The following is a 26483-nucleotide window of genomic DNA, read 5'->3' on the forward strand; positions in this document are numbered from 1 at the left end:
CAATGTTGTTCCGTCTACAGTTTTCACCTATCACAGCCATTAAACTCTGGAAATGTTTTTAAAGTCACCATTGGCCTTCATGGTGAAATCCCTGAGTGGTTTCCTTCCTCTCTGGCAACTGAGTTAGGAAGGACACCTGTATTTTTGTAGTGACTGTGTATTGATACACCATCAAAAGTGTAATTAATAACTTCACCATGCTCAAAGGTTTTGGAAAACTTCCCTGGTCTTTGTAGTTGAATCTGTGTTTAAAATGATCTGTTAGACTGAGGGACCTTACAAGTATCTGTATGTATGGGGTACAGAGATGGATGTAGTCATTCAGAAAAAGTATTGCACACATGAGTCCATGCAATTTGACTTAAGTATGTTTTTACTCCTGTACTTATTTAGGCTTGCCATAAAAGTGGTTGAATACTTATTGACTGAAGACATTTCAGCTTTACATTTTTTATTATAGTCTGAACATTTCGAAAAACAATACCACTTTGACATAGTGAATGGTTTCTATATAATCTACATTACCAAAAGTAAACTCAGCAAAAAAAGAAAGGTCCTCTCACTGTCAAGTGTTTATTTTCAGCAAACTTAACATGTGTAAATATTTGTATGAACAAAAGATTCAACAACTGAGACAAACTGAACAAGTGCCACAGACATGTGACTAACAAATGGAAAAATGTGTCCCTACACAAAGGGGGGGGGGTCAAAATCAATAGTAACAGTCAGTATCTGGTGTGGCCACCAGCTGCATTAAGTACTACAGTGCATCTCCTCCTCATGGACTGCAACAGATTTGCCAGTTCTTGCTGTGAGATGTTACCCAACTCTTCCAAGGCACCTGCAAGTTCCCAGACATTTCTGGGGGGAATGGCCCGAGCCCTGACTCTCCAATTCAACAGGTCCCAGACGTGCTCAATAGGATTGAGATCCGGGCTCTTCGCTGGCCATGGCAGAACACTGACATCACTGTCTTGCAGGAAATCACGCACATAACGAGCAGTATGGCATTGTCATACTGGAGGGGTCATGTCAGGATGAGCCTGCTGGAAGGGTACCACATGAGGGAGGAGTATGTCTTCCCTGTAACGCACAGCCTTGAGATTTCCTGCAATGACAACAAGCTCAGTCCGATGATACTGTGACACACCGCCCCAGACCATGACGGACCCTCCAAATCGCTCCCGCTCCAGAGTACAGGCCTCATTGTAACACTCATTGCTTTGACGATAAACGTGAATCTGACCATCACCCCTGGTGAGACAAAACCACGAATCGTCAGCGAAGAGCACTTTTTGCCAGTCCTGTCTGGTCCAGCGACGGTGGGTTTGTGCCCATAGGTGACGTTGTTGCCGGTGATGTCTGGTGAGGACCTGCCTTACAACAGGCCTACAAGCCCTCAGTACAGCCTATTGCGGACAGTCTGTGCACTGATGGAGGGATTGTGTATTCCTGGTGTAACTCGGGCAGTTGTTGTTGCCATCCTGTCCCGCAGGTGGGATGTTCAGATGTACCGATCCTGTGCAGGTGTTACACGTGGTCTGCCACTGCGAGGACAATCAGCTGTCCGTCCTGCCTCCCTGTAGTGCTGTCTTAGGCGTCTCACAGTGCGGACATTGCAATTTATTGCCCTGGCCACATCTGCAGTCCTCATGCCTCTTTGCAGCATGGCTAAGGCACGTTGACACAGATGAGCAGGGACCCTGGTGTCATGACGTTGGCCTGGGGGTAGGTTTATGACAGTCATAAATACCTCTTTCCCCCCCTTTTTCCTCTCTCTACTCTACTGATGTGACATTAGAAAACCCCTTGGTTAACATAGAGATTCTGGGAACATCAGAAGTTGGGGGGGAAATGAACTATATTCTGGTAATCCGACCAATTGAACATATGCGGTGGTACTTAATGTATATTATGTCAGTTCGGTTGTCATCTGGCACATTCTCATCAATGATAGAATGACAAACTCTACAGTGGAAAGTCTACACATCAGAGTTATCGGATGCACATGGAATTGTTGTTCAATTGAAATGTTTGAATATGAAATTATTCGTGATGGGATGAAATGTGATTTTAGCTTCTAAAATGTGAGAATTGGGTTTTCATGAGTGAATTAGGCAAGACTCAGTGGCCCGCCCACGTGAAGAGACATAGGTTGTAAATTATGAAACGCACCCCTTTTCTCCCTCCACTATATGAACCCTTGACGAAAATTGAACCTTCTGTTCCAAGTACCTGAGGTCTGCAGCCTCTGCGTTTTAAAAGGGACTAACATGTCAACTACAGAACTAAGCCAACCTCAGCGTGAGCTTTGGATGCGAATGGTATGAACTTTGAACTCTTATTCACTATAGAAGTGATACCTCCTAGACGTTGAGTTAGCAACAGCAGCTGCAAACGTAAATTAGGATAGGACAGACAGAGTATCCCGTCTACCACACAACGACGTATCCAATTGACCAGCAGAGACATTCTTCAAAGGACTCGGTTGGGCAACACGGCCTTCCATCTACCAACAACCTACCGAAGCGCAGCTCAGAGTAAATATTTATTGCAAATGGGCGGTAATTTAGAATGCATAGGATACTGTATTTACGATAGCACAGCTTCGCCCTTTGTTCCTCAGGCTTCCCGCTCTTTCACTCAAACCCAGCCCCTTTTCTTTTGTGTAACCAGCTGTCATATCTGTTCCGCCCGCTAGGGACGTTTTCCTTTATGACGTAATTTGTAATCAAGGTATGATTCATTCTGCGTATATGTAATTATGTGTGATTAGTTAGGTATTTAGTAAATAAATAATTAAACCCAATTTTGTATTGCTGATTCAACTTTTTAGCCAGGGTTCGTGAAGATAACCAAGAATTTACAACTTTCAGATGAGACTGAAATAAGGTGAGGATTAATATTGACTGCTATTGATGTAAAATATTATTAGGTCTTTAAGAGTTTATTCGGAAGATAACAGCTCTATAAATATTATTTCGTGGTGTACTGACTTTCTAGTTAATTACATTAACATGATTAGCTCAATCAGGTAATGGTTATTACGGAGAAAGGATTTTATAGAATAGCATGTCATATCACTTAATCCGGCATAGGCAAAGACACGACACTGGGCATCTCAATCAATCACATTTATTTATAAAGCACTTTTTACATCAGCTGATGTCACAAAGTGCTGTACAGAAACCCAGCCTAAAACCCCGAACAGCAAGCAATGCAGGTGTAGAAGTACGGAGGCTAGGAAAAACTCCCTAGAAGGCCAGAACCTAGGAAGAAACCTAGAGGAACCAGGCTATGAGGGGTGGCCAGTCCTCTCCTGGCTGTGCCGGGTGGAGATTATAACAGAACATGGCCAAGATGTTCATAGATGACCAGCAGGGTCAAATAATAATAATCACAGTGGTTGTCGAGGGTGCAACAGGTCAGCACCTCGGGAGTAAATGTCAGTTGGCTTTCCATAGCCGATCATTCATAGCATCTCTACCGCTCCGGCTGTCTCTAGAGAGTTGAAAACAGCAGGTCTGGGACAGGTAACACGTCCGGTGAACAGGTCAGGGTTCCATAGCTGCAGGCAGAACTGTTGAAACTGGAGCAGCAGCACGGCTAGGTGGACTGGGGACAGCAAGGAGTCATCAGGCCAGGTACACCTGAGGCATCTTTCTTTTGGTGTTTTTCAGAGTTCCACAGGTGCATGTTCATTAATTGTTTATGGTTCATTAAGCACACATGGGAAACAGTGTTTAAACCCTTTACAATGAAGATCTGTGAAGTTATTTGGATTTTTACAAAGTATCTTTGAAAGACCGGGTCCTGAAAAAGGAATGTTGAACCAGCTATGACTGAGCAATCTTGGTATGAGGTATATAAGGAACAGCATGGTCTGTAAAGGGTAGGCTGACGGTTTCATTATTGCAATAAATAATCGATATTAAATAAAGATGGTTTGACGACATGATCAACTGAATTTCCAAGACATTCATAACTCCAGAGAACGTTTTTCCACTGCTCCAGAGTCCAGTGGCGGCGAGCTTTACACCACTCCAGCCGACGCTTGGCATTGTGATCTTGGGCTTGTGTGCGACTGCTGGGCAATGGAAAACCATTTCATGAAGCTCCCGGCGAACAGTTCTTGTGCTAATGTTGCTTCCAAACACAGTTTGGAACTCAGTGAGTGTTGCAAACCGAGGACAGGCGATTTTTACGTGCTTCAGCACTCGGCGGTCCCGTTTTGAGAGCTTTTGCTCCTAGACGTTTCCACTTCACAATAACAGCACTTGGGTCAATGACATGACATGCATATTTTGGTGTCCGAATGGAATGTTTTCCTAAATCAACAGCCAATTTATACATATTTTATGTTATCTAACTATGCTCTTTTTTAATGAGTCTAATAGTTATGGTTAAATGTTAATGGTTAAATGTGAACTCACTTCAGTGTTTTAAAGTCATATGGAGCAACTGTCCTAAGACATGAAATCTATATCAACATTAAAACATCTCAAATAATAGAAAAACTGTTAACCTATATTTTTTAAATGAATACATATATTTTTTTCAAATGGACTATTTCACTATACGTCTGAATGGGTAAGACCGTTTAGGCAGAAAGATTTTAAATACTTTTGTCTCGTTGTCATTTGCCCGCGACCGACATTTTCATCATTTTGGATCAAATCACATGGTAATCATGTGACATCCATTAAGATGCCTGTTTTGGTTAAGAATAAAGGTTTGCAAGTCTCTCTCGTAAATGTTTAAGTTTACACTTCCTGTCAGGTTTTACTCCCAGGTTTTACAGGGTGAATCCTGTAGATGTGGGACGCACACAATCCCCACCCTTCCCCCACAAACAACCACAAGCTCAGATATTAAAGTTGTTCCATCCTCGAGCCCAACTCATGAAGACTTGATGTGCGAATGCATATACAGTTGTAGCTGTTTGTGACGGCACGCACAATTGAGCAAGAATGGGGAGGTTTGATTAACCAATGTCAAGTTCCAGCTGACGGAGCTCAGATACAACCCCCTACCCTGAAACACACATGCTAGTCCCCCATTGTGACCATTTTACCAAGCATCTCTGTGCAGTCAGACTTTAATTATTTTGTGCCACCAGGCCCACAATCATTTGCCCCCAGTAACAATGGCGCCGGAGAAGAAGACTGACGTTTTGCGTGTCCCCAACTGATAGTTTTTTTTGTTTATTTGCGTTGTTTGTAACTTAATATTTTATTACTTATTTCGTACATAATGTTGGCGCTACATCTCTAATGACCGTAAATACCTTCAGGACATCGGGACTGCGATTAATCACCACGGACTGGCAGAATCCTTTTTCTCCTTTAACGAGTCTGACAACCCCCACCGCGAATAATCTACTGCCTTCTCGGGAACAGGCCCAGATCCCCGTGATTTGCATGAAGAGGTGGAGAAAAAGGGGCCAGAGGGCAGGCTGCCTTCTGAGAATTTGTAGGCGATCGAATAAACCTCCACTTCCTTCCATCCTGCTAGCAAATGTGCAATCTTTGGAGAATAAAATAGATGACCTACGCAGAATATTAAATTACCAACGGGACATTCAAAACTGTATCTTATGCTTCACGGAGTCGTGGCTGAACGGCGACACTATCAACATACAGTTGAAGTCGGAAGTTTACATGCACTTAGGTTGGAGTCATTAAAACTCCTTTTTTAACCTCTCCACAAATTTCTTGTTAACAAACTATAGTTTTGGAAAGTCGGTTAGGACATCTACTTTGCATGACACAAACAATTGTTTACAGACTGGTTATTTCACTTATTCACTGTATCACAATTCCAGTGGGTCAGAAGTTTACATACACAAGTTGACTGTACCTTTTTAAACGGCTTGGATAATTCCAGAAAATGATGTCATGGCTTTAGAAGCTTCTGATAGGCTAATTGACATAATTTGAGTCAACTGGAGGTATACATGTGGATGTATTTCAAGGCCTACCTTCAAAAACTCAGTGCCTCTTTGCTTGACGACATGGGAAAATCTAAAGAAATCAGCAAAGACCTCAGAAAAAAATTGTAGACCTCCACAAGTCTGGTTCATCCTTGGGAGCAATTTCCAAACCTCTGAAGGTACCACATATCTGTATAAACAATAGTACGCAAGTATAAACACCATGGTACCACACAGCCGTCATACCGCTCAGGAAGGAGACACGTTCTGTCTCCTAGAGATGAACGTACTTTGGTGCGAAAAGTGCAAATCAATCCCAGAACAACAGCAAAAGACCTTGTGAAGATGCTGGAGGAAACAGGTACAAAAGTATCTATATCCACAGTAAAAACGAGTCCTATAGCAACATAACCTGAAAGGCTGCTCAGCAAGGAAGAAGCCACTGCTCCAAAACCGCATAAAAAAAGCAAGACTACGATTTGCAACTGCACATGGGGACAAAGATCGTACTTTTTGGAGAAATGTTCTCTGGTCTGATGAAACAAAAATAGAACTGTTTGGCCATAATGACTATCGTTATGTTTGAAGGAAAAAGGGGGATGCTTGCAAGGCGAAGAACACCATCCCAACCGTGAAGCGCGGAGGTGGCAGCATCATGTTGTGGGGGTGCTTTGCTGCAAGAGGGACTGGTGCACTTCCCAAAATGGATGGCGTCATGAGGGAGAAATTGTGGATATATTGACACAACATCTCAAGACATCAGTCAGGAAGTTAAAGCTTGGTCGCAAATTATAAATGACCCCAAGCATACTTCCAAAGTTGTGGCAAAATGGCTTAAGGACAACAAAGTCAAGGTATTGGAGTGGCCATCACAAAGCCCTGACCTCAATCCCATAGAAAATGTGTGGGCAGAACTGAAAATGCGTTTGTGAGCAAGGAGGCCTACAAACCTGACTCAGTTACACCAGCTCTGTCAGGAGGAATGGGCCAAAATGTTTGACCCAAGTTAAACAATTTAAAGGCAATGCTACCAAATACTAATTGAGTGTATGTAAACTTCTGACCCACTGGGAATGTGATGAAAGACATAAAAGCTGAAATAAATAATTCTCTACAATTATTCTGACATTCCACATTCTTAAAATAAAGTGGTGATCCTGACTGACCTGAGACAGGAAATTTTTACTAGGATTAAATGTCAGGAATTGTGAAAAACTGAGTTTAAATGTATTTGGCTAAAGTGTATGTAAACTTCCGACTTCAACTGTACAGCTGGCTGGTTATACGCTGTACCGGCAGGATAGAACAGCGGCATCTGGTAAGACGAGGGGCGGCGGACTGTGTTTTTGTAAATAACAGCTGGTGCACGATATCTAAGGAAGTCTTGAGCTATTGCTCGCCTAAGGTAGAGTATCTCATGATAAGCTGTAGACCACATTATCTACCTAGAGTTTTCATCTGTATGTTTTGTAGCTGTTTACATACCACGACAGACTGAGGCTGGCACGAAGACATGAATGAGCTGTATTGCTCCAAAAAAGCAAACAAGAAAACGCTCACCCAGAGGCGGCATTCGTAGTAGCCGGGGAATTTAATGCAGGGAAACCTTAAATCTGTTTTACCTATTTTCTCTCAACATGTTAAATGTACCACCAGAGGGGGAAAAGAAACTCTGGACCACCTTTACTCCACACACAGAGACTCATACAAAGCTCTCCCTCGCCCTCCATTTGGCAAATCTGACCATAATTCTATCCTGTTTCCTGCTTACAAAAAAAAATGTAAGCAGGAAGCACCAGTGACTGTCTATAAAAAAGTGGTCAGATGAAGCGGATGCTAAGCTAGAGGACTGTTTTGCTAGCACAGACTGGAATATGTTCCGGGATTCCTCCGATGGCATTGAGGAGTACACCACATCAGTCATTGGATTCATCAATATGTGCATCGACGACGTCGTCCCCACAGTGACCGTACGTACATACCAGAAGCCATGGATTACAGGCAACATCCACACTGAGCAAAAGGGGTAGAGCTGCCACTTTCAAGGAGCGGGACTCTAACCCGGAAGCTTATAAGAAAACCCGCTATGCCCTCCGACGAACCATCAAACAGGCAAAGCGTCAATACAGGACGAAGATCGAACCGTACTACATCGCCTCTGACGCTCGTTGGATGTGGCAGGGCATGGGAAGCACAGCCGAGAGATGCCCAGTGACACAAGCCTACCAGACGAGCTAAACTACATCTATGCTCGCTTCGAGGCAACTAACACTGAAACATGCATGAGAGCACCAGCTGTTCTGGAAGACTGATCGCGCTCACTCACATTGGCTGCAGAAAGACCTTTTTTAAACAGGTCAACATTCACAGGGCCAGACGGATTACCAGGACGTGTACTCTGAGCATGCGCTGACCAACTGGCAAGTGCCATCACTGACATTTTCTACCTCTCCCTGTCCGAGTCTGTAATACTAACATGTTTTAAGCAGACCACCATAGTGCCTGTGCCCAAGAACACTAAGGTAACCTGCCTAAATGACTACCGAACTGTAGGACTCACGTCTGTAGCCATAAAGTGCTTTGAAAGCTCACATCAACACCATTATCCCAGAAACCCTAGACCCACTCCAATTTGCATACCGCCCCAACAGATCCAGATGTTGCAATCTCTATTGCACTCCACACTGCTCTTTCCCATCTGGACAAAAAGAACACGTGAGAATGCTATTCATTAACTACAGCTCAGTGTTCAACACCATAGTGCCCTCAAATCTCATCACTAAGCTAAGGACCCTGGGACTGAACACCACCTTCTGCAACTAGATTCTGTACTTCCTGACGGGCCGCCCCCAGGTGCTAAAGATAGGTAACACCACATCCACCACTCCCTGTTCACTCATGACTGCATGTCTAGGCACGATTTCAACACCATCATCATTAAGTTTGCTGTTGACACAACAGTGGTAGTCCTGATTACTGATGACTAAAAAGCCTATAAAGAAAGGTCGTCAGAGACCTGGCCGTGTGGTGCCAGGACAACAACCTTGTGATCAAGACAAAGGAGATGATTGTTGACTACAGGAAAAGGAAGACCAAGCTCGCCCCCATTCTCATCGACAGGGCTGCAGTGGAGCAGGTTGAGCGCTTAAAGTTCCTTGGCGTCCACATCACCAACAAACTAACATGGTCCATGCACACCAAGACGGTTGTGAAGAGGGCACAACAAAACCTCAGGAGACTGAAAAGATTTGGCATGGTCCTCAGATCCTCAAAAGGTTCTACAGCTGCACCAACAAGAGCATCCTGACTGGTTTGGCAACTGCTCAGCCTCCGACCGCAGGGCACTACAGAGTAGAGGTCGACCGATTAATCGGCAAGGCTGATTTTTAATTAGGACCGATTTCAAGTTTTCCTAACAATCGGTAATTGGCATTTTTGGGCGCCGATCACATTGCACTACACGAGGAGACTGCGTGGCAGTCTGACCACCTGTTACGCGAGTGCAGCAAGGAGCCAAGTTAAGTTGCTAGCTAGCATTAAACTTATCTTATAAAAAAGTATATCTTAACATAATCACTAGTTAACTACACATGGTTGATATTACTAGTTTATCTAGCTTGTCCTGCGTTGCAAATAATCAATGCGGTGCCTGTTAATTTATCATTGAATCACAGCCTACTTCGATTATAGCTTTAACTCTACCTACATGTACATATTACCTCAACTAACCGGTGCCCCCGCACATTGACTCTGTACCGGTACCCACCTGTATATAGTCTCGCTATTGTTATTTTACTGCTGCTCTTTAATTACTTACTTGTTGCTTTTATTTCTTATCCGTATATATATTTTTTTTAACTGCATTGTTGGTTAGGGGCTCTTAAGTAAGCATTTCACTGTAAGGTCTACACCTGTTGTATTCGGCGCATGTGACTAATAACATTTTATTTGATTGTCTGAGTGTGACCACCTCGCCATGGGTTACTGCAGCTAGTGTTGCCAGCATTGCCACCAGCTGGGTGGGGCCACTCCGCCGTAATCCCCACTGGCTAGGTACAAGGTCGTAAAGGTTCTCCATTAGCAGCTTTGAGAATTTCATTGTATATTATGCTCACCCATCTGGGGGCTTTGGCTTTGATGGACCAACCCTGCCAGGCAGGCTCGTATTCTTGAGGGGGCAGTGCTGCTTCAGTGGGTCTGTGTCCACGTTTATCTTTCTGTATAGGCTATTTGCCATAGGCCTATAAAACAGATAATGAATTATCCTTAGTTAGTGTGTTGCTCAGGTGGGTGTATAGGGTTGGGGACCGTTCCATCATGATAAATTATAAATATAGCTTATTTATTGTCCTATTTTAAAATGCATGTCTCATATCTGCACAAAATTGAAAGCTCTCACAGCGCTTGCTCGCAGACACACATGGGCTCTGGCATTTGCAACCATTTTCCTTTTTCACTCACTTAACACCAAGCTTTTCCAAACACAAAAACACACACCCCACCTTCCATTGCATTACACCCACACATACCCAGATTACTGTACCTTCTATGTCCTGTTTGCTGTGTTTTTATCCCCCAACATGTTGATTCTGACCTAATTTCAGGCTTTTGAATATTTTTGTGTTCTAGTTTCTTAAATTTGAAGATGTATTATTTCAATAATTATCCTTTCTACTAATGCTGGTATATCTATATGTGACTCACCATCTGGATTCGGTCTTATGTAGCAAAATGTGAAATTGTGTTTTTTACATTGGATAAAAGTAGAGACTCAGAGCTACAAAATGGTATATCATACACTGCATTTGAGGAACAATGGGAAAGTAATTCTGCCTTGAATGTTGATCAACTTGTAAACTCACGTTTTGAGAAAATGGCCTTTGCGTGTTTTGGTATCAAGTGAAGAGCTTTGTCTACACCCATTCAACATCGTTCACACCGTCTTAAGCTTGAGCCCCACCCATCTCGTTTCGCTCTCAGAGGACACACTTGACGCTCTGGATGATTTTGTTCACCTCTGGATAACATAAACAGCCTAACCAGCTCTGCTGGCAACAATTTCATTACGCTTTTTTACAGATGTTTACTGACACCGGACATATTCAACGGGTGTTGTACACACGTCACGTAACATTAGCTAACATTAGCTAATTTAAACAACAATGAACTAAGTTCCAACAATGCTTAACATTAGGCTCTGACTAGAAAAGCAAACAGCTCTGGGAAACGAATAATAACCTCCGCAAGGGAGCCAGCCAGCTAGCGTTAGCTAGGTAACCGTACACTAGCTTGAAATAAAGACACTTTGTCAAAATTAGAAATGTGTAATATCTGAAAATGTAGCTAGCTATCTTACCTGTATACACCATTATGCATGATGGATGCTTTCCCCTGTCAGGAATGCCATACAACGGTTGCCCTTAGTTTGAAGATGTAATCCAGAGACAGGCGTTTTCTCCATCTCTTTAGCTATCATACTCTAATTCCACTGATTTCAAAACTTGATCATCCAGAAAGTGGAGAGCAACACTGATGCAGCTCCACAATACAATAAAACATTTTTAAAGCCGTGTTCGACAGGATTACCAACACAGACTGACGAACTCAAATAGACCGATGCCTTGAACTCCGAATGTCCACCCCACTCATTATCTCAGCAACCTCCCCACTAGTCAATATTGGCTATCTTTTTCTGTGGCTTAACCAACAAGGCTCGTAATTTAACACTTTTATTTGTATTTACAGATGTGCCTTAATAACAAACTTGTATGCCATGAAAGTTCACTTTTTTTTTCTGGAACATGATTTGTCATGACTTGCGACATACGCCTTGTTTCCTGAATTGGGTCACATTTATAAATAGAAAGTTGAATACTATTTGTTTTACAACATTCCTTATCTTGAATGGTATAGTGTATTTGTAGTTTATTTCTTTATCTATTTTGTTTTCCAGTTCAATCTTTATTACAATCCCTACCATGGATATTATTGGGTGTTCCATTATTCGACTCCTCTATGGGAGCTTTGTATTATTTAGAATAGCCATGGAGTAGTCTGTCTCGGAAACGCTGCTAATTATTGTACAGTTTATTGACTACGAGAGCTACATGTTTCCCTTTTTAAGTCTATTGTGATTTTTATTGCGACTCGATGTTTTAAACATATTGCTCACCATATGTCTGCTGCAGAGGGACAAGAGAGCCATGAGAAACGACTTTTAATTAGTCATGTTAATAAAATTGCTGAAAACTAATTATTTAAGGAGAACAAGCTATGAAGGGAAAATTCTGAAGTTTTGGTGCAGGTACAGCCAACTAGCGCAAAAAGTAATGCAATTTTGTCTAAACAATACGATATACTGTATCGATTTTCCCCCCCCATCACTAGTCTATATGGCTTATAAAATACTCAGATGTAGGCCTGTGTCAACCAAGGCTTCATTTATCTATTTAATGTAGGCTATTTAACATATTATTTAACCTGGTGAGTTTGCTGTGAATTGGTAAGACTAGCGTTATCAGGATTGAGCAGTCCATTCACGGAGTTTAGCCATAGAGATTTTAAATTGAGGCTATTGATCTCATTGGGCCTAGCACACAGCTTTATGCTTATCATGACATACTGAAGTAATAAGGCCTGAGGGGGTGTGGTATATGGCGATTTATACCACAAACACCCGAGGTGCCTTATTGCCTGAAAGTCACAAACCACGGTTATGACAAAACATATACATTTTTCCATCGCTATTTACGTTGCTAACCAGTTTATAATAGCAATCATCCGAACCACCCAGTTTATAATTTAGAGCCATTGTGCCCTTGAGCAAGGCACTTAACCCCCATAACATTTCCCCGGGCGCCCAGTGTCAGCCTCCCGCACCGCTCCAAAAAAATCTGTCTATATATATATATATATATATATATATATGACATATCTATCTTTCAGGGGGGTTGGGTTATTAGTGGAAGTCAAATTTCGATTGGCCCTTGTGTCCAATAAAGTGATCTTAATCTTAATTTACGTTGAAGTACAATTTCTTATGAATCATGGCTTCGATGTACTAAGATTTTCTCCAGAGAACGAGTTCCATGCATCTTTAGATTTTGGATTTGTCCTGTAGTGTTCTGTTGGTGATTAGCCTTTGACCTACTTTTTCCACTTGGTGAACTGAAAATAAAATATCTTGCGCAGTCATGTTAAAAAATATTTTGCAATGTTTAAGCAGATCCAATTTTACTTCCTAAGCAACTAATAATTAGATAATGCAAAATATTATTTGTTCGCTTCAAAGCCTTTATGAGATTCCTGTCAGTCAGAACAACAATGCTACTTTTTCTTCAGTAAGCAACCGTTTTATTTTATTTTTCAACCAGTTTTTCAACTGCACCTCAACCGGTTTTGAGCTACCCCCCTCCCTACCCCTATCTCTTTCGCACTCGCTCGTTCACTCTCATCTTCCACCTTGTTTTGAGAAAAAGCTGGGTCCTGGCTGTCAATAGGAGCTGCTCGTCAGTTCATCTCTCAGCAGAAGAGCATCCCTGGGTGCCAGGAAGCCTCTTTGATCTTTGCATGGCTCTGCACTTCCTGCCCGCTTCACACAGAGCTCGGAATACCAGATAAAAGGCATAACAGCCACTAATTTCCAGCCTCTTGTTTCCCAGTAAACAAAGAACCCCACCCCTGTTATCCGCAACCCCTTAACTAGAAAGCTGATAAGGTATCTCGTGGCATTCACATGACACAGCCCCTTGGCTAACAGCATTTTTCCTAATCAAATTAAACGGGTTATTTGCGCCGCCAAACTCTGTATAAATGAGTCCTGTCAATGGGATTTTAGGATTTTATAATGGGAATCAATGTGCACTAAACCGGATTTGGCAGGGGTTTACAAATGTTCATTGTGTGTAGCCTACATTGCATCGTTAGTGGTGTTAAATAGCGAATTTATTTTTATTTATTTTTCCCACTTTGACAAGTGCCACGTTAATCAATTGCTTCAGATTTGTTACTGATTTGTATACTGAATGCCGGATATGTTTTCCTCCAGAGTTGTATGTGTAGATTGATAATTTGTGTGTTTTCATTCAGGATGTATACCTTGCGCCGGGTGCAGGATGCTTTCAGGGCGAACCGGAGTGTTGAAGACTAAGACGGTGGAGCAGCTCTTAAACCAGGGCAGGGATAACCTAGACATCATCCAAAGACAGGTAGGCTAAGCAACACACACACTGGTTCATGAAAGAACATAGTTATTCCAGCGAGGATTTTGATGCTCACCGCATCATCTTTTCCCCCAACAATCATTCATCCAAAAATGTTTTCTGTTAATCACCCACAGAAATGTCCCCTGGCCATTATTTCTCTGTACTGTAGTTTCTAAGAACAGTGGGGATTCATCCTCCTACATTGCTCACTCCCCCTCGGGTAACCCCTCTACACAAACATGTCCAGATGCATGTAGATGAGCACCTGTTAAGTGTCTACCTGTCGACTCTCCCGCAGTGCCGCTGCAACAGAGTGCTAATCACAGCTGATGCCCTGCTGTTGGCTGCTTTGTCCCCATAATGCACTCCAACCTCCAAACCCATTCCCAGGGGATCATGGCGAAGGCTGCAACCCTCTCAGGTATATCTCCATCTGTCTGTCTTCTCGGTCTCCCTTTCTCTTCTTGCATATCATTCACTCTTTCTCTACCTGTAACTTCCGTCATACTGGACACATAGACCTGAACATGGTATCCACGAGTTCATCTGACTCTGGGGAAGTAGATGCCAAAATCCCAAAGTATCACTTTAACCATCAAGGTACGTTTCACTTTTGCTGTAGTTTGACTGACGGCTAACATACGTTAAAATATGCCGTTAGTAAAACGGCCACGTAGTCCATAATCTACACAGATAGGCCCACACGCCATAATTAAAACGGCCAGCCATTGTCATACCTCTGTAGTGATGGGGGGTGGGGGGGGGGGGGTGGAATCGAGTTACATATCGCAATATTATCTTTGAAAGATGAGTTTTTAAAAATATATATACATACATGCATACATACTGTGGGTAGTGCTAGTCTGCTGTACCTGTGCCAAAACGCTAGTATTTTTCATCCTTCAGCTTGTTCTCCATCTTCTAAATAGTGATAATCCTCTCAGCAGTTTTATTTCCCTCACTGATCACACTCGTTCTCATGCTCTCTCGTCTCTCTGCAGCAGACATAGTGGACAATATGTTTGGAACATCAATTCGCAATATCGAATCGCAATATGTATCATAGAGCTGGGCGATTTATATCGAATTAATTTGAGGTTGTTTTATCACGGTATTCCAAATGCCTTTGTCGCAAGCATCAACTTGTTTTTTATGAGCACTTACGTCCGCTTGTTATGTTTTTCATCTCATCTCCTTTTGCTTCTTCCGCTGTGACTGTGCACCTTCCCATTTACACACACACACACACACACAAACCAAGCTCCTGCTACTCACAACAACAAAGATGAAAGATCACTTCCTCTTTGACAACAAGCGGTTTCAACTCACTATTTGCATTTGAGGTCTGGTCCAACCGAATCGGTCATATGAACACAAACACATTGAGATATTATTTTACTATAATAGACGATAATCACATTTCAAAAGGCACTCTCACATCTGAGCTGTCTTTGTTGCAGGTGCATGGTAAAAGTTGAATAAGATTAAGCTTTACGTATCAGAGCTCGTCAGAGCTCTCTCACAACTCCCATTATTAAAATGCAACGGAAATCCATATGTTGCATTATGACATTACAAATAATGAACAATTTACCGGTATAATCAGGTAATTTAAGTAAAGTGGCACTGCGGAAAGACCTAGAACCGAATGGGGCTGAAGAATACAACAAGCCAGGACCAAGTATTGAAGAGGGGAGATGCACGTGCAGCGCAAAGTTGTAAGAACTCCAGTCAGGAAGCACTCCACAGCACTGGAAATCTCACAGCACCTTCTCACAGCACCCATCTGATGCCACCCCAGAAACCCAAGCCCAACCAACAAGATAATTAAATAGCCCAAGATGAGCGGAACCAACTAGACCAAGACCTCAAAGTCCTAGAGCCACTAGCCGGGACAGCTTAATGGAAAGTTGACTCCTTCACAAAAAATTACTTATCTGGCGAGAGAATGCTCTGGCACAGTGGAAAAGGAGAACCGAACTGCACACCAGCCAAACAGAGGGGAGATCCAACGCCTAAGGAGTTCAAAAGAGACGGGCAGTGATCTGGCCACCACTTCTGACCCGCCAATGGGAGGGTGTTACAGTTCAGGGTCGAAACACCTGAGGAAAGCTAGACAATGTCTGATGACATCAGCTTCTGGCCAAAGCAACAGTCATTGAAGCAAGTGACTGAAGGTGAAGCATCCCTAGATATACACTATATACAGTGGTTCCTCCTTTAAAAGTTACGTCATACTATGGCACACCTTGCGGGCTGCTGCAGCATTCTGTGGCACGTTATCTGTCAGACATTTTTTCTGTTATTGCAAGTAATTGCTAGTTTGACCACCAGAGGGCATCTTTGAGAAGCATTTGATAGTCTCCATATTACAAGCACGCGGGAGACAGGTTCAATCCCCCAACAGGGAGGAAGGATTAGGCTATCTTTGTAAATAAGAATTTGTTCTTAACCTCTCTGGTACAAGTGGGACGCTAGCGTCCCACCTCGACAACAGCCAGTGAAAGTGCAGGGCGCCAAATTCAAAACAGAAATCCCATAATTAAAATTCCTCAAACATACAAGTATTATACACCATTTTAAAGAAACTTCTTGTAAATCCAACCACAGTGTGCGATTTCAAATAGGCTTTACGGCGAAAGCACACCAAAAGATTGTTAGGTCAGCGCCTAGTCACAGAAAACCATACATCCATTTTCCAGCCAAGGAGGGGGCTCACAAAAGTCAGAAATAACGATTAAATGAATCACTAACCTTTGATCTTCATCAGATGGCACTCACAGGACTTCATGTTACACAATAAATGTGTGTTTTGTTCGATAAGGTTAATCTTTGTCCAAAAACCTCATTTGAAATTGGTGTGTTATGTTCAGAAATGCATTGTCTCAAACAAACATCCTGTGAAAGTGCAGAGAGCCACATCAAATAACAGAAATGCTCATCATAAACATTGATACAAGTGTTAAACATACGAATAAAGAAACTTCTTAACTTCTCTAGGGTAGGGGGCAGCATTCAGAATTTTGAATGAAAAGCATGCCAAAATTAAACTGCCTGCTTCTCGGGCCCAGAAGATATGATATGCATATAACTGGTAGATTTGGATAGAAAATACTCTAAAGTTTCCAAAACTGTTAAAATGGTGTCTGTGAGTATAACAGAACTGATTTGGCAGGCGAAACCCTGAGAAAAATCCATTCAGGAAGTATTTTTCTATTTTTTTTTCTTCTATTCAATGCCATTAGTATCCATTGACTTAGGACTCAAATTGCATTTTCTATGCCTTCCACTAGATGTCAACATTCTTTAGAAATTGTGTCAGGCTTGTATTCTGAAAAATGAGGAAGTAAGAGCAGTCTGAATGAGTGGACCCTAAAGTGTCACAGAGCTTTTTCATGCGCGAGACCGAGAGAGTGCGTTTCTTGTATACCTTTTAAATTGACGACGTTATTGTCCGGTTGAAATATTATCTATTATTTAGGCTAAAAACAACCTGAGGCTTGAATATAAACATTGTTTGACATGTTTCTATGAACTTTACGGATACAATTTGGATTTTTTTGTCTTCCTGTTTTGACTGCGTTTGAGCCTGTGGATTACTGAAGAAAACGCGCGAACAAAACGGAGGTTTTTGGATATAAAGAGACTTTATCGAACAAAAGGAACATTTATTGAGTAAATGAATGTCTGCTGAGTGCAACCATATGAAGATCATCAAAGGTAAGGGATTAATTCTATCTCTATTTCTGACTTGTGTAACTGTTCTACTTGGCTGGTTACTGTTTGTAATGATTTGTCTAGTGTGCTATGTTCTCAAATAATCGTAAGGTATGCTTTCGCCAGAAAGCATTTTTTAAATCTGACACCGTGGTTGGATTCACAAGAAGTTGATCTTTAAACCTATGTAAAATATGTTTTGTTTTCTGAATTTTTATAATGAGTATTTCTGTATTTGAATTTGGTGCCCAGCAGATTCAATGGCTGTTGAAGAGGTGGGACGCTAACGTCTCACGTACCCAACAGAGGTTAATGCAACCGCTGTGTCAGATTTCAAAAAGGCTTTACGACGAAAGCACACTTTGCGATTATGTTAGGTCAGCTACTAGCCACAGAAACCCATACAGCCATTTTCCAAACAAGGAGCGGTGTCACAAAAGTCAGAAATAGCATTAAAATTAATCTCTTACCTTTGATCTTCATCTGGTGGCACTCCCAGGTCTCCATGTTAGACAATAAATGTTCGTTTTGTTCGATAATGTTCCTCTTTATGACCAAAAACCTCCTTTTTGTTCACGTTTTGTCCAGTAATCCGAATGCTTAAGGCGCGTGCACTAAGTCCGGACAAAAAGTTTTTTAAAAGTACAATAAAAGTTAGTAGAAACATGCCAAACGATGTTTAAAATCAATCCTCCGGTTGTTTTTGTCATAAAGAATCAATAATATTTCAACCGGACAAAAGCTTTGTCAATAGGAAAGGAGAAACAAGAAAGGCGCGTTCCCGATCAGGCGCATGGCTGATGTCTGGAAATGTCCACTGATTGAAAGTGCTGTATCTCCCTCATTTTTCAGTGTAAAAGCCTGAAACAATGTCTAAAGACTGGCCACATGTAGAGGAAGCCACAGAGCTTGTGAACTGGGTCCTAAGTCTTTGTATGGTGGATAGGCTTTCAATGGAAAAACAGCCTTTCAAAATAATAGTACTTCCTGGTTGGATTTTCCTCGGGTTTTCGCCTGCCATATCAGTTCTGTTATACTCACAGACATTATTTTAACAGTTTTGGGAACTTTAGAGTGTTTTCTATCCAAATCTACTAATTATATGCATATCCTAGCATATGTTGCTGAATATGAATATGAATGCTGCCCCCTACCCTAGTGAAGTTAACTGATCCCATATGTGTTATTTCATAGTTGTGATGTGTTCACTATTCTACAATGTAGAAAATAGTAAAAATATAGAAAAGTCCTGAAATTAGTAGATGTGAAACAATTTAATTACGTTTTTTTGCCGAAGTTTACTGATACCGGCCATATTCAACGGGTGTTGAGCGCTCAAATTCATTTTTCTGCGCTCTGGTACACTCAGACGAGAGTGCTCTGAAATCGGTGTAGATAGCCAGAGCGAATTTACGAACGCACCTAAATGTCCATTGAGAAGCACATCGACTATACCGTTTAGCTAAGCTAAGAAGGACGGGAATAATCAAGTCAAAAAACATTGGGTAGTTAGCCTATAGTTAATATACTGGCAAGTTTGATGTATAACTACTAACGTTAGGTAGCTAGCTAACATACCGGTACATACTGCTGTTATATGCAATGTGGTTCGTAAGGACAGCGTAGCTAACAAATTGTCAGCTAATATAACGTGTAAGGTAACTTATTTGAAAGGCATTACATTGAGTAGCAAGCTACCCCTTGGTCATTAGGACAGATCTGGTCTGTGATGGGGGGGGGGTTTGGGGTTCATACCTAGCTCTGCTATTAGACTATTCAGCCTTTACTAAAGAATAGTCTATTGTTCAGCTATTAATCCCCCTCCCCAATTTACAACAAATTGTTACTCCCATCTCGTTCCTCGCCCTCTTCCACGCGTCGTCATTCTGCGCCTGAGTGGCAGGATATGGCAGCACCTTCGGTTGTGCGTCAAGAATTCTGCATACAGCAGCACGTTTGTATAACGGTGTGGTTATTCACAGGCAAATTGTTATATGCTATGGAGGTACATTTGTGTCTTTTTGTCAAGAGCAAAACTTTTTATTTTCAATTAAAAGAAATTGTTCTGAAAACCACTTTTTTTCCGACACAAAGGAAGTCATAGCGGGCACCTGCGAAGGACTGTGTGATGATGGCATCTCAGGTAAGCAGCACTGGGCATTCTTCCGTCCAAATTTTTCATAGCTAGTAGTTAGCTCCTACGATTAAGTGTCGGTTCATAACATTATATTATATTATATACATACATACATACTGTAGAATGATAAATCATGCAAATTATTATTCTCAAGCTAACCAAAAGCATTTAGCTACGAACACCTGTTCTTGACATTTTCAGTTGCATTAATCTAACTTATTTTCATGGCAACTCATAAGCAGGCCATGTCATATTTGTTTCATAGTCGATATATAATGATTTTTCATGACAGAGTTATGGTTAGCTTTTTTTACAAGCTTCAAGTAGTATTTGTCTAGTAATGACATTATCTTCTATTGTTTGTCCTCGTGTCTGTTTTTCAGCATAAAGTACTCTGTAACCACTTAGTGTGGACACCAGGTGAGACCACACACACACAATAAGTCTCTCTCCTTCACTTCATCCCTCTCCCCCTTCTCCCTAAATCCTCTAGGTTATATCAGCTGTGTTGGTGAATCCCTCCCGCATCTGAACTGGCTGACAGAGAGCACAGCATGATCATAGGTGAGAGGTCACTCGGTCGGGTCAACGGGTAGTATTATTAAAGATATGCTTTACATTGAAATACAGATAGATGTAGTAGTCCCAGAGTTAATGATCCAAGGTCAGTTTTGCATTTTCACCTAATGATTGATTGACCGACCGTGTTAGAATCTTTTTTTTAAAACAAGGCTTAATCATGCTCTCTATCTATCCATCTGTCTCTCGTCTGCAGGTATGTTTTGACGTGAGAGAGGAAGCCAGTCCCATCATTGCCTCCTCACCCGCTCCTAAGATAACCTTCGGGCCAACTGGGGGCCCAAGGCTGGTTAGGAGACACCGCTAGAGACACTAATTGTGATGAACTGAGAGAATATTAGGGTAGCACTGTAATTCATTAATCATATGCTGTCTGCCTCTGTTCTTACCTTTCCCTTTCCGTCTTCTACACCTCTCTCCCACCTCATCTTTGTTCCTCTTTTTTTATAATGCACACCATATGTGCATTGAAATACAGATTGAACTTGTATTTCTAATATTACAATTATTATAAAGTATGTATTTATAACACCTGGATAATGAACTTTCAATAAAGGGTTTCACATTCTCCACTGGTTGAAATTAAGTATCTCATTGAAATAGTATCCTGTGTTCTCAGATTAATGCAGATGAAGGGAGTTAGATATGCATCGTTTTTTTTTTTTGTATACATGAATTACAAATCAGCTTTTAAATCATGTTTCTAGTCTATTGCATAGTTACAATGTGTAATCATTGATGTCCCAGGAGCAGGAGTGGTAAACACTGTTTAAGTGTGTAATTGTAATACATACATGCAGACACAGCATCATTCAAATAATGGAGTTTGATTTACCTGGTATTGGATATGACTGAAAAATAATCTTACCTGAACCGCACTTTTATTTGCCAAGGAAGAGTACATGATCAGTGAATATATTCAATGTACAGGCTACAATGTGGGGGATCTCATGTGTGGTAATAACTACAGTACATGTATATAGGACTTGCATCCTTGGCACAATCAAGTTATTATATTCTACTCAATCCATAGGCTTCATTTAATGCCATTCAGACTTGAAGTTGATACAACCACTATGATAGCTGAGGTTCATAGATAGGTTCTGAACTAATATTCATACCAAACGTTTTAGGGTCCTTACACAGATTGGCTACATACTGTAGCTAGCTACACATCCATAGGCATACATTTATTTGTATCCTCCACTACACAATAAGCAAGTAGTTAGCTAGCTATGTTACTTCAGCTGCATTGCAAAGCAAGCTTACACAATTGTACATTCAATTAGCAGTAAATGCTTTAGCTAGCTAGATTCTTTACATCCACTGTTTCACAGGACGACAGCCTGGTTTGCTGGTTTTCTCAGGAGTCCCTAAAACATTAAACAACAAGAATTACAAATTCATTCTCCTAACACTAGCTAGCTGGCTAATGTTAGCTAGTCAGAACTTTCTAAATAGCGATTTTCATAAATTAACTATGACAAATATGCACAATCGCTTGTCTCCACATTAACGAACATATTCCTCTCAATTGTAAATTTTTAGCTTGACTTGTTATGACGTTATAATTACTTACATTTGCTTCCCCCGTAATGTTTTGTCAGCCATCTTTGCTGAAGAAAGTCACAAGGGACGGGTGGCTCGTGTCAAATTCGTCATTGGAACCACTCGATATAATTGGTCATATAAACACTTTGGGACCCAAATGCATAATGAGTGCTCTAACTCCCCCTTGTGGTGGTCTGGAGCAATTAAGCCGTGATGCTGGGTACCTCTAAGTCCCGCGGTGTAAGCTGAACGGAAGTCCCGCGGAACCACCGTATACACAAGTATGTGGTCACCCCATCAAATTAGTGGATTCTGCTATTTCAGCCACATCCGTTGCTGACCGGTGTATAAAATTGAGCACACAGCCATGCAATCTCCATAGACAAACATTGGCAGTAGTATGGCCTTACTGAAGAGCTCAGTGACTTTCAACGTGACGTCATAAGATGCAACCTTTCCAACAAGTCAGTTCATCAAATTTCTGCCCTGTTAGAGCTGCCCCCGGTCAACTGTAAGTGCTGTTATTGTGAAGTGGAAATTTCTAGGAGCAACAACGGCACAGCCGAGAGGTGGTAGGCCACACAAGCTCACAGAACGAGACCGCCAAGTGCTGTAGTGTTTAAAAATTGTCTGTCCTTGGTTGCAACACTCACTACTGAGTTCCAAACTGCCTCTGGAAGCAGCGTCAGCACAATAACTGTTCGTCGGGAGCTTCATGATATGGGTTTCCATAGATGAGCAGCCACACACAAGCCTAAGATCACCATGCGCAATGCCAAGCGTCGGCTGGAGTTGTGTAAAGCTCGCCGCCATTGGACTCTTGAGCAGTGGAAATGCGTTCTCTGGAGTGATGAATCACGCTTCACCATCTGGCAGTCGACGGACCAATCTGGGTTTGGAGGATGCCAGGAGAACACTACTTGCCCCAATGCGTAGTACCAACTGTAAAGTTTGGAGGAGGAATAAGGGTCTGGGGCTGTTTTTCATGGTTTCAGGCTAGGCCCCTTAGTTGCAGTGAAGGCAAATCTTAACACTACAGCATACAATGACATTCGATGATTCTGTGCTTCCAACTTTGTGACAACAGTTTGGGGAAGGCCCTTTCCTGTTTCAGCATGACAATGCCCCCGTGCACAAAGCGAGGTCCTTACAGAAAGGGTTTGTCAAGATCTGTGTGGAAGAACTTGACTGGCCTGCATAGAGCACTGACCTGAACCCCATCGAACACCTTTGGGATGAACTGGAATGCCGACTGCGAGCCAGGCCTAATCCTAAGTGCCCGAGCTCACTAATGCTCTTGTGGCTGAATGGAAGCAAGTTCGCGCAGCAATGTTCCAGCATCTAGTGGAAAGCCTTCCCAGAAGAGTGGAGGCTGCTGCTATAACAAATAGGGGACCAACTCCATATTAATGCACATGATTTCGGGATGACGTTTGACGAGCAGTTGTCCACCTACTTTTGATCATGTCGTGTACTTCTACATGTACACATACATAGTCCTAATGTGTTAAGAATCATACCATGTTGTGTTTTGATCCTGGCATTTGTGCCGTCCTGTTGCCACTGTTCTAGGTCATCATCTGGTTGGGGCAAGTTGTTCTCCATCCTCCCATCTAGGCTGTTGACCATTGCAGCAAGTTCCGGCTGCTGCGGTTTCATGTGCTCCATCAGTGTTAGGATGTGCAGTTCAGCTGCTGCTGCTGCAACAAAAAAAATGAAGATTGATAGATTTTGAGTTCCATACCATGTTTCTACATAGTGAGATCGAGGGGAAATGATTATTAGCTAGTGTAATACTGTATATGAATATAACTGTTCCCTCCATTGGGAGTCGCTCTCAGTCAGTATCTCCGTAAATGGTAGACAACACAATGACTTTCACCAGAGTAACTTCCCAGTGGGAACATCGGGTGTATAACGGTAACAGTCACACAGTACATGGCAAGTACAGATATACAGTACATCACACTGACTAAGGAGAAATATGGTTAATATGAAAAGGCTATGTTGTAGCTAATATTTTAAAGATGCATTACAAGCTCAGCAAATCACCAACAAGTACAAATTAATCTGTGGGTGATGGTGATTTCCGAGTAAACCTGGTGAGAGAAAAAAAAAAACATTTTGAAGAAAAATACTTACTTTTGCTTCTTCCTTTCCCCCCTGCCTCCACCCACCTCAGCATCGGACTGTAAATCTGACGACTCAACAGGTCAACAAAGCCTTCAATTTCTGCCTGGCTCGCAAGTCATTGTCTAAAAATAAATGTGTGTTCTGTTAAATACCTATTAGCAGTACACAAGGAAGATTGCAAAATAACTCACCAGTAGCCACTTCAATTGAATTGTCAACTTTGTTCAAAAGGAACATTTGTTGAATAACATGTTATTGGAATATAAACTATTATGACATTAAACAGTCAAGCAACATTATTGACCATAGTGATGTACTGTGTATATCAGCCTCAACTTCCCTTACTAGGTGATGCTTCTAAGGACAGCTGCACTTCCAAAACAGATCTTCAGAAACAGAGCACACGACAAAAAATGCATTGTCAACATACCAGCTTTACCATAGACTCAAATGTGCAGTGTCAATTCGGTCATCTTTCTTACAACTAGGCTAGAAGGTCACACCGTCTTCAAATCATTCCTCTGGCACAATAATTGGCATCCTTGCTTACAATGAATTGTACAAAGAAAAACATCTGAAAAGACAGAGCAGGAAATAAGCATTCCATAAATACAGTGATACAAATACAGCTAGTGTTAGTCATACTCTATCAAAGTGTACTTACGTCTATTTTTTTGTCCAGAAGCAAGTGGTGAACGCTGTGATAGTAACATTCTAATTCAGTCAACCCTTCTAACCACACTCAAAATAATACTTAAGGGGCAGTGTTTTGTTTTAAAAATGTAAAATAAAAATATAAATAATTTAAATAATTGAAAAGTGACACTCACCCCACTACTCTTTTGGCTTTAGTCCTAAATATGCATTAGAGGTAAGGTCACAAATCCCTTCCTATGGGGCAGAACTATGCATTTCTGAAAGACACTTTGGCAAATTTGAGTGTTTCTGACGGTTGGGAAATTCTGGATATGTTAAGGAAGGATGAGCTGAATGGGTAACTGAAGAATTGTGACTTCTCTGAGAACTGTGTACATAACATACACTCCATCACTACGTTTGACAAGGTTGTGTATGACACACACATTGTTTCCAATGATAAAACTAATATCCCCTATTGATACTTTAATGGTACATTGCTCGCTGTACATTTCCTGATATTGTGCTGCCACCGAAAGACCACTGAGAATAAGACCAGCAAAGTGTTGCTTTTTCAACGGACAGACCAAACCAGTGTTCTTCACAATATGTTTTACTTCAGACAGTCTCCTAATGACATGGGTGAGGGGCTATTCTGGCTTCCTCACAAACTTCATCTTGTGAAGGTAGTTTTCAAACGGAAACGCAGAAATTGAGTCTAGGCAACCTTGCCGTTGCACATCAGGTGAAAGATTAACTAACCCATGCACATTTATAGACTAGTTGGTCTTTTCCATATATCGCACCATAGTGGCTGACAAAAGTTGTGAGCAATGTCTGTGCATACTGACGATGAGGAGCTAAAAATGGAAATGCCACAAAAGAGCAGCATGAAGTTGTTGCACGTGTTACTGTCAAGAAACGAAGCCAGAACAACAGGACGTGTATAGCAGAAACTGCCTAAACTCAATTGCCTTCCAGCGGTCAATTTCTCTGTGTGATCTGGGTTTTCGGGCAAATTAAATGTGAGGGTGCGTTTTTATGAGATGGGATGATATACTGTCCATAACTTTGGCAGGCAAACGACATTTAAGAGAACATTTATCACAACCCGAATACCCATTGTGAGCCTTGGTGGCTTTTTTTAAACAAAATATCTTGCAGGGTACAACCTATTACACTGTAACTTTAAAAATAGCCTTTTCTGTTCAAAAGTAAACCCTTGCTCTTATTCCTGAAGCTCTGTAACAAAATGTCTAAGGAACTCCTCTACTGAAGTGTTTTTTTTAGGGCCACAGTAAAGTCCAATTTCAACAGGTTCCTTCCTGTTTGCACTAATTAAGAGTCCTACGATGGGCCATAGTTGAATGTTGGAGCTCTTAAAGAATGCCAAGCCATCTATGTTGATTTGTAAGAGGGTACAGCCATCTGTAGTGGACGCTACTGTTTTAACGATTGCCTTTTCTTAGAGAGATGTAAGAATTCCAAAATACTGATACTGACCTCCAGCCTTTTCAAGAATGGTGTATTGAGTTTTGGTCCTATGCACAGTCCTAGCATCTTTGGGCAGGTCCCGGTGGTGGAACCATAAGAC

General features: G+C 41.6%; 1 long non-coding RNA gene across 2 annotated transcripts; it reads left to right on the forward strand.

The window, feature by feature from the left end:
- The first annotated feature begins 14492 nt into the window (after nucleotides 1-14492).
- LOC139532027 (uncharacterized) lies at nucleotides 14493-21137 on the forward strand. Of its 2 annotated transcripts, XR_011666474.1 has the most exons (4): nucleotides 14493-14557; nucleotides 19948-19996; nucleotides 20484-20554; nucleotides 20766-21137. It is a non-coding gene; the product is annotated as an uncharacterized lncRNA (long non-coding RNA). The 2 variants fall into 2 exon arrangements; XR_011666473.1 differs by lacking the exon at nucleotides 14493-14557 and having other exon boundaries at nucleotides 17462-19996.
- Nucleotides 21138-26483: the final 5346 nt, after the last annotated feature.

The sequence above is a fragment of the Salvelinus alpinus genome, chromosome 10 (genome assembly GCF_045679555.1).
Source record: "Salvelinus alpinus chromosome 10, SLU_Salpinus.1, whole genome shotgun sequence".
Taxonomy (NCBI): domain Eukaryota; kingdom Metazoa; phylum Chordata; class Actinopteri; order Salmoniformes; family Salmonidae; genus Salvelinus; species Salvelinus alpinus.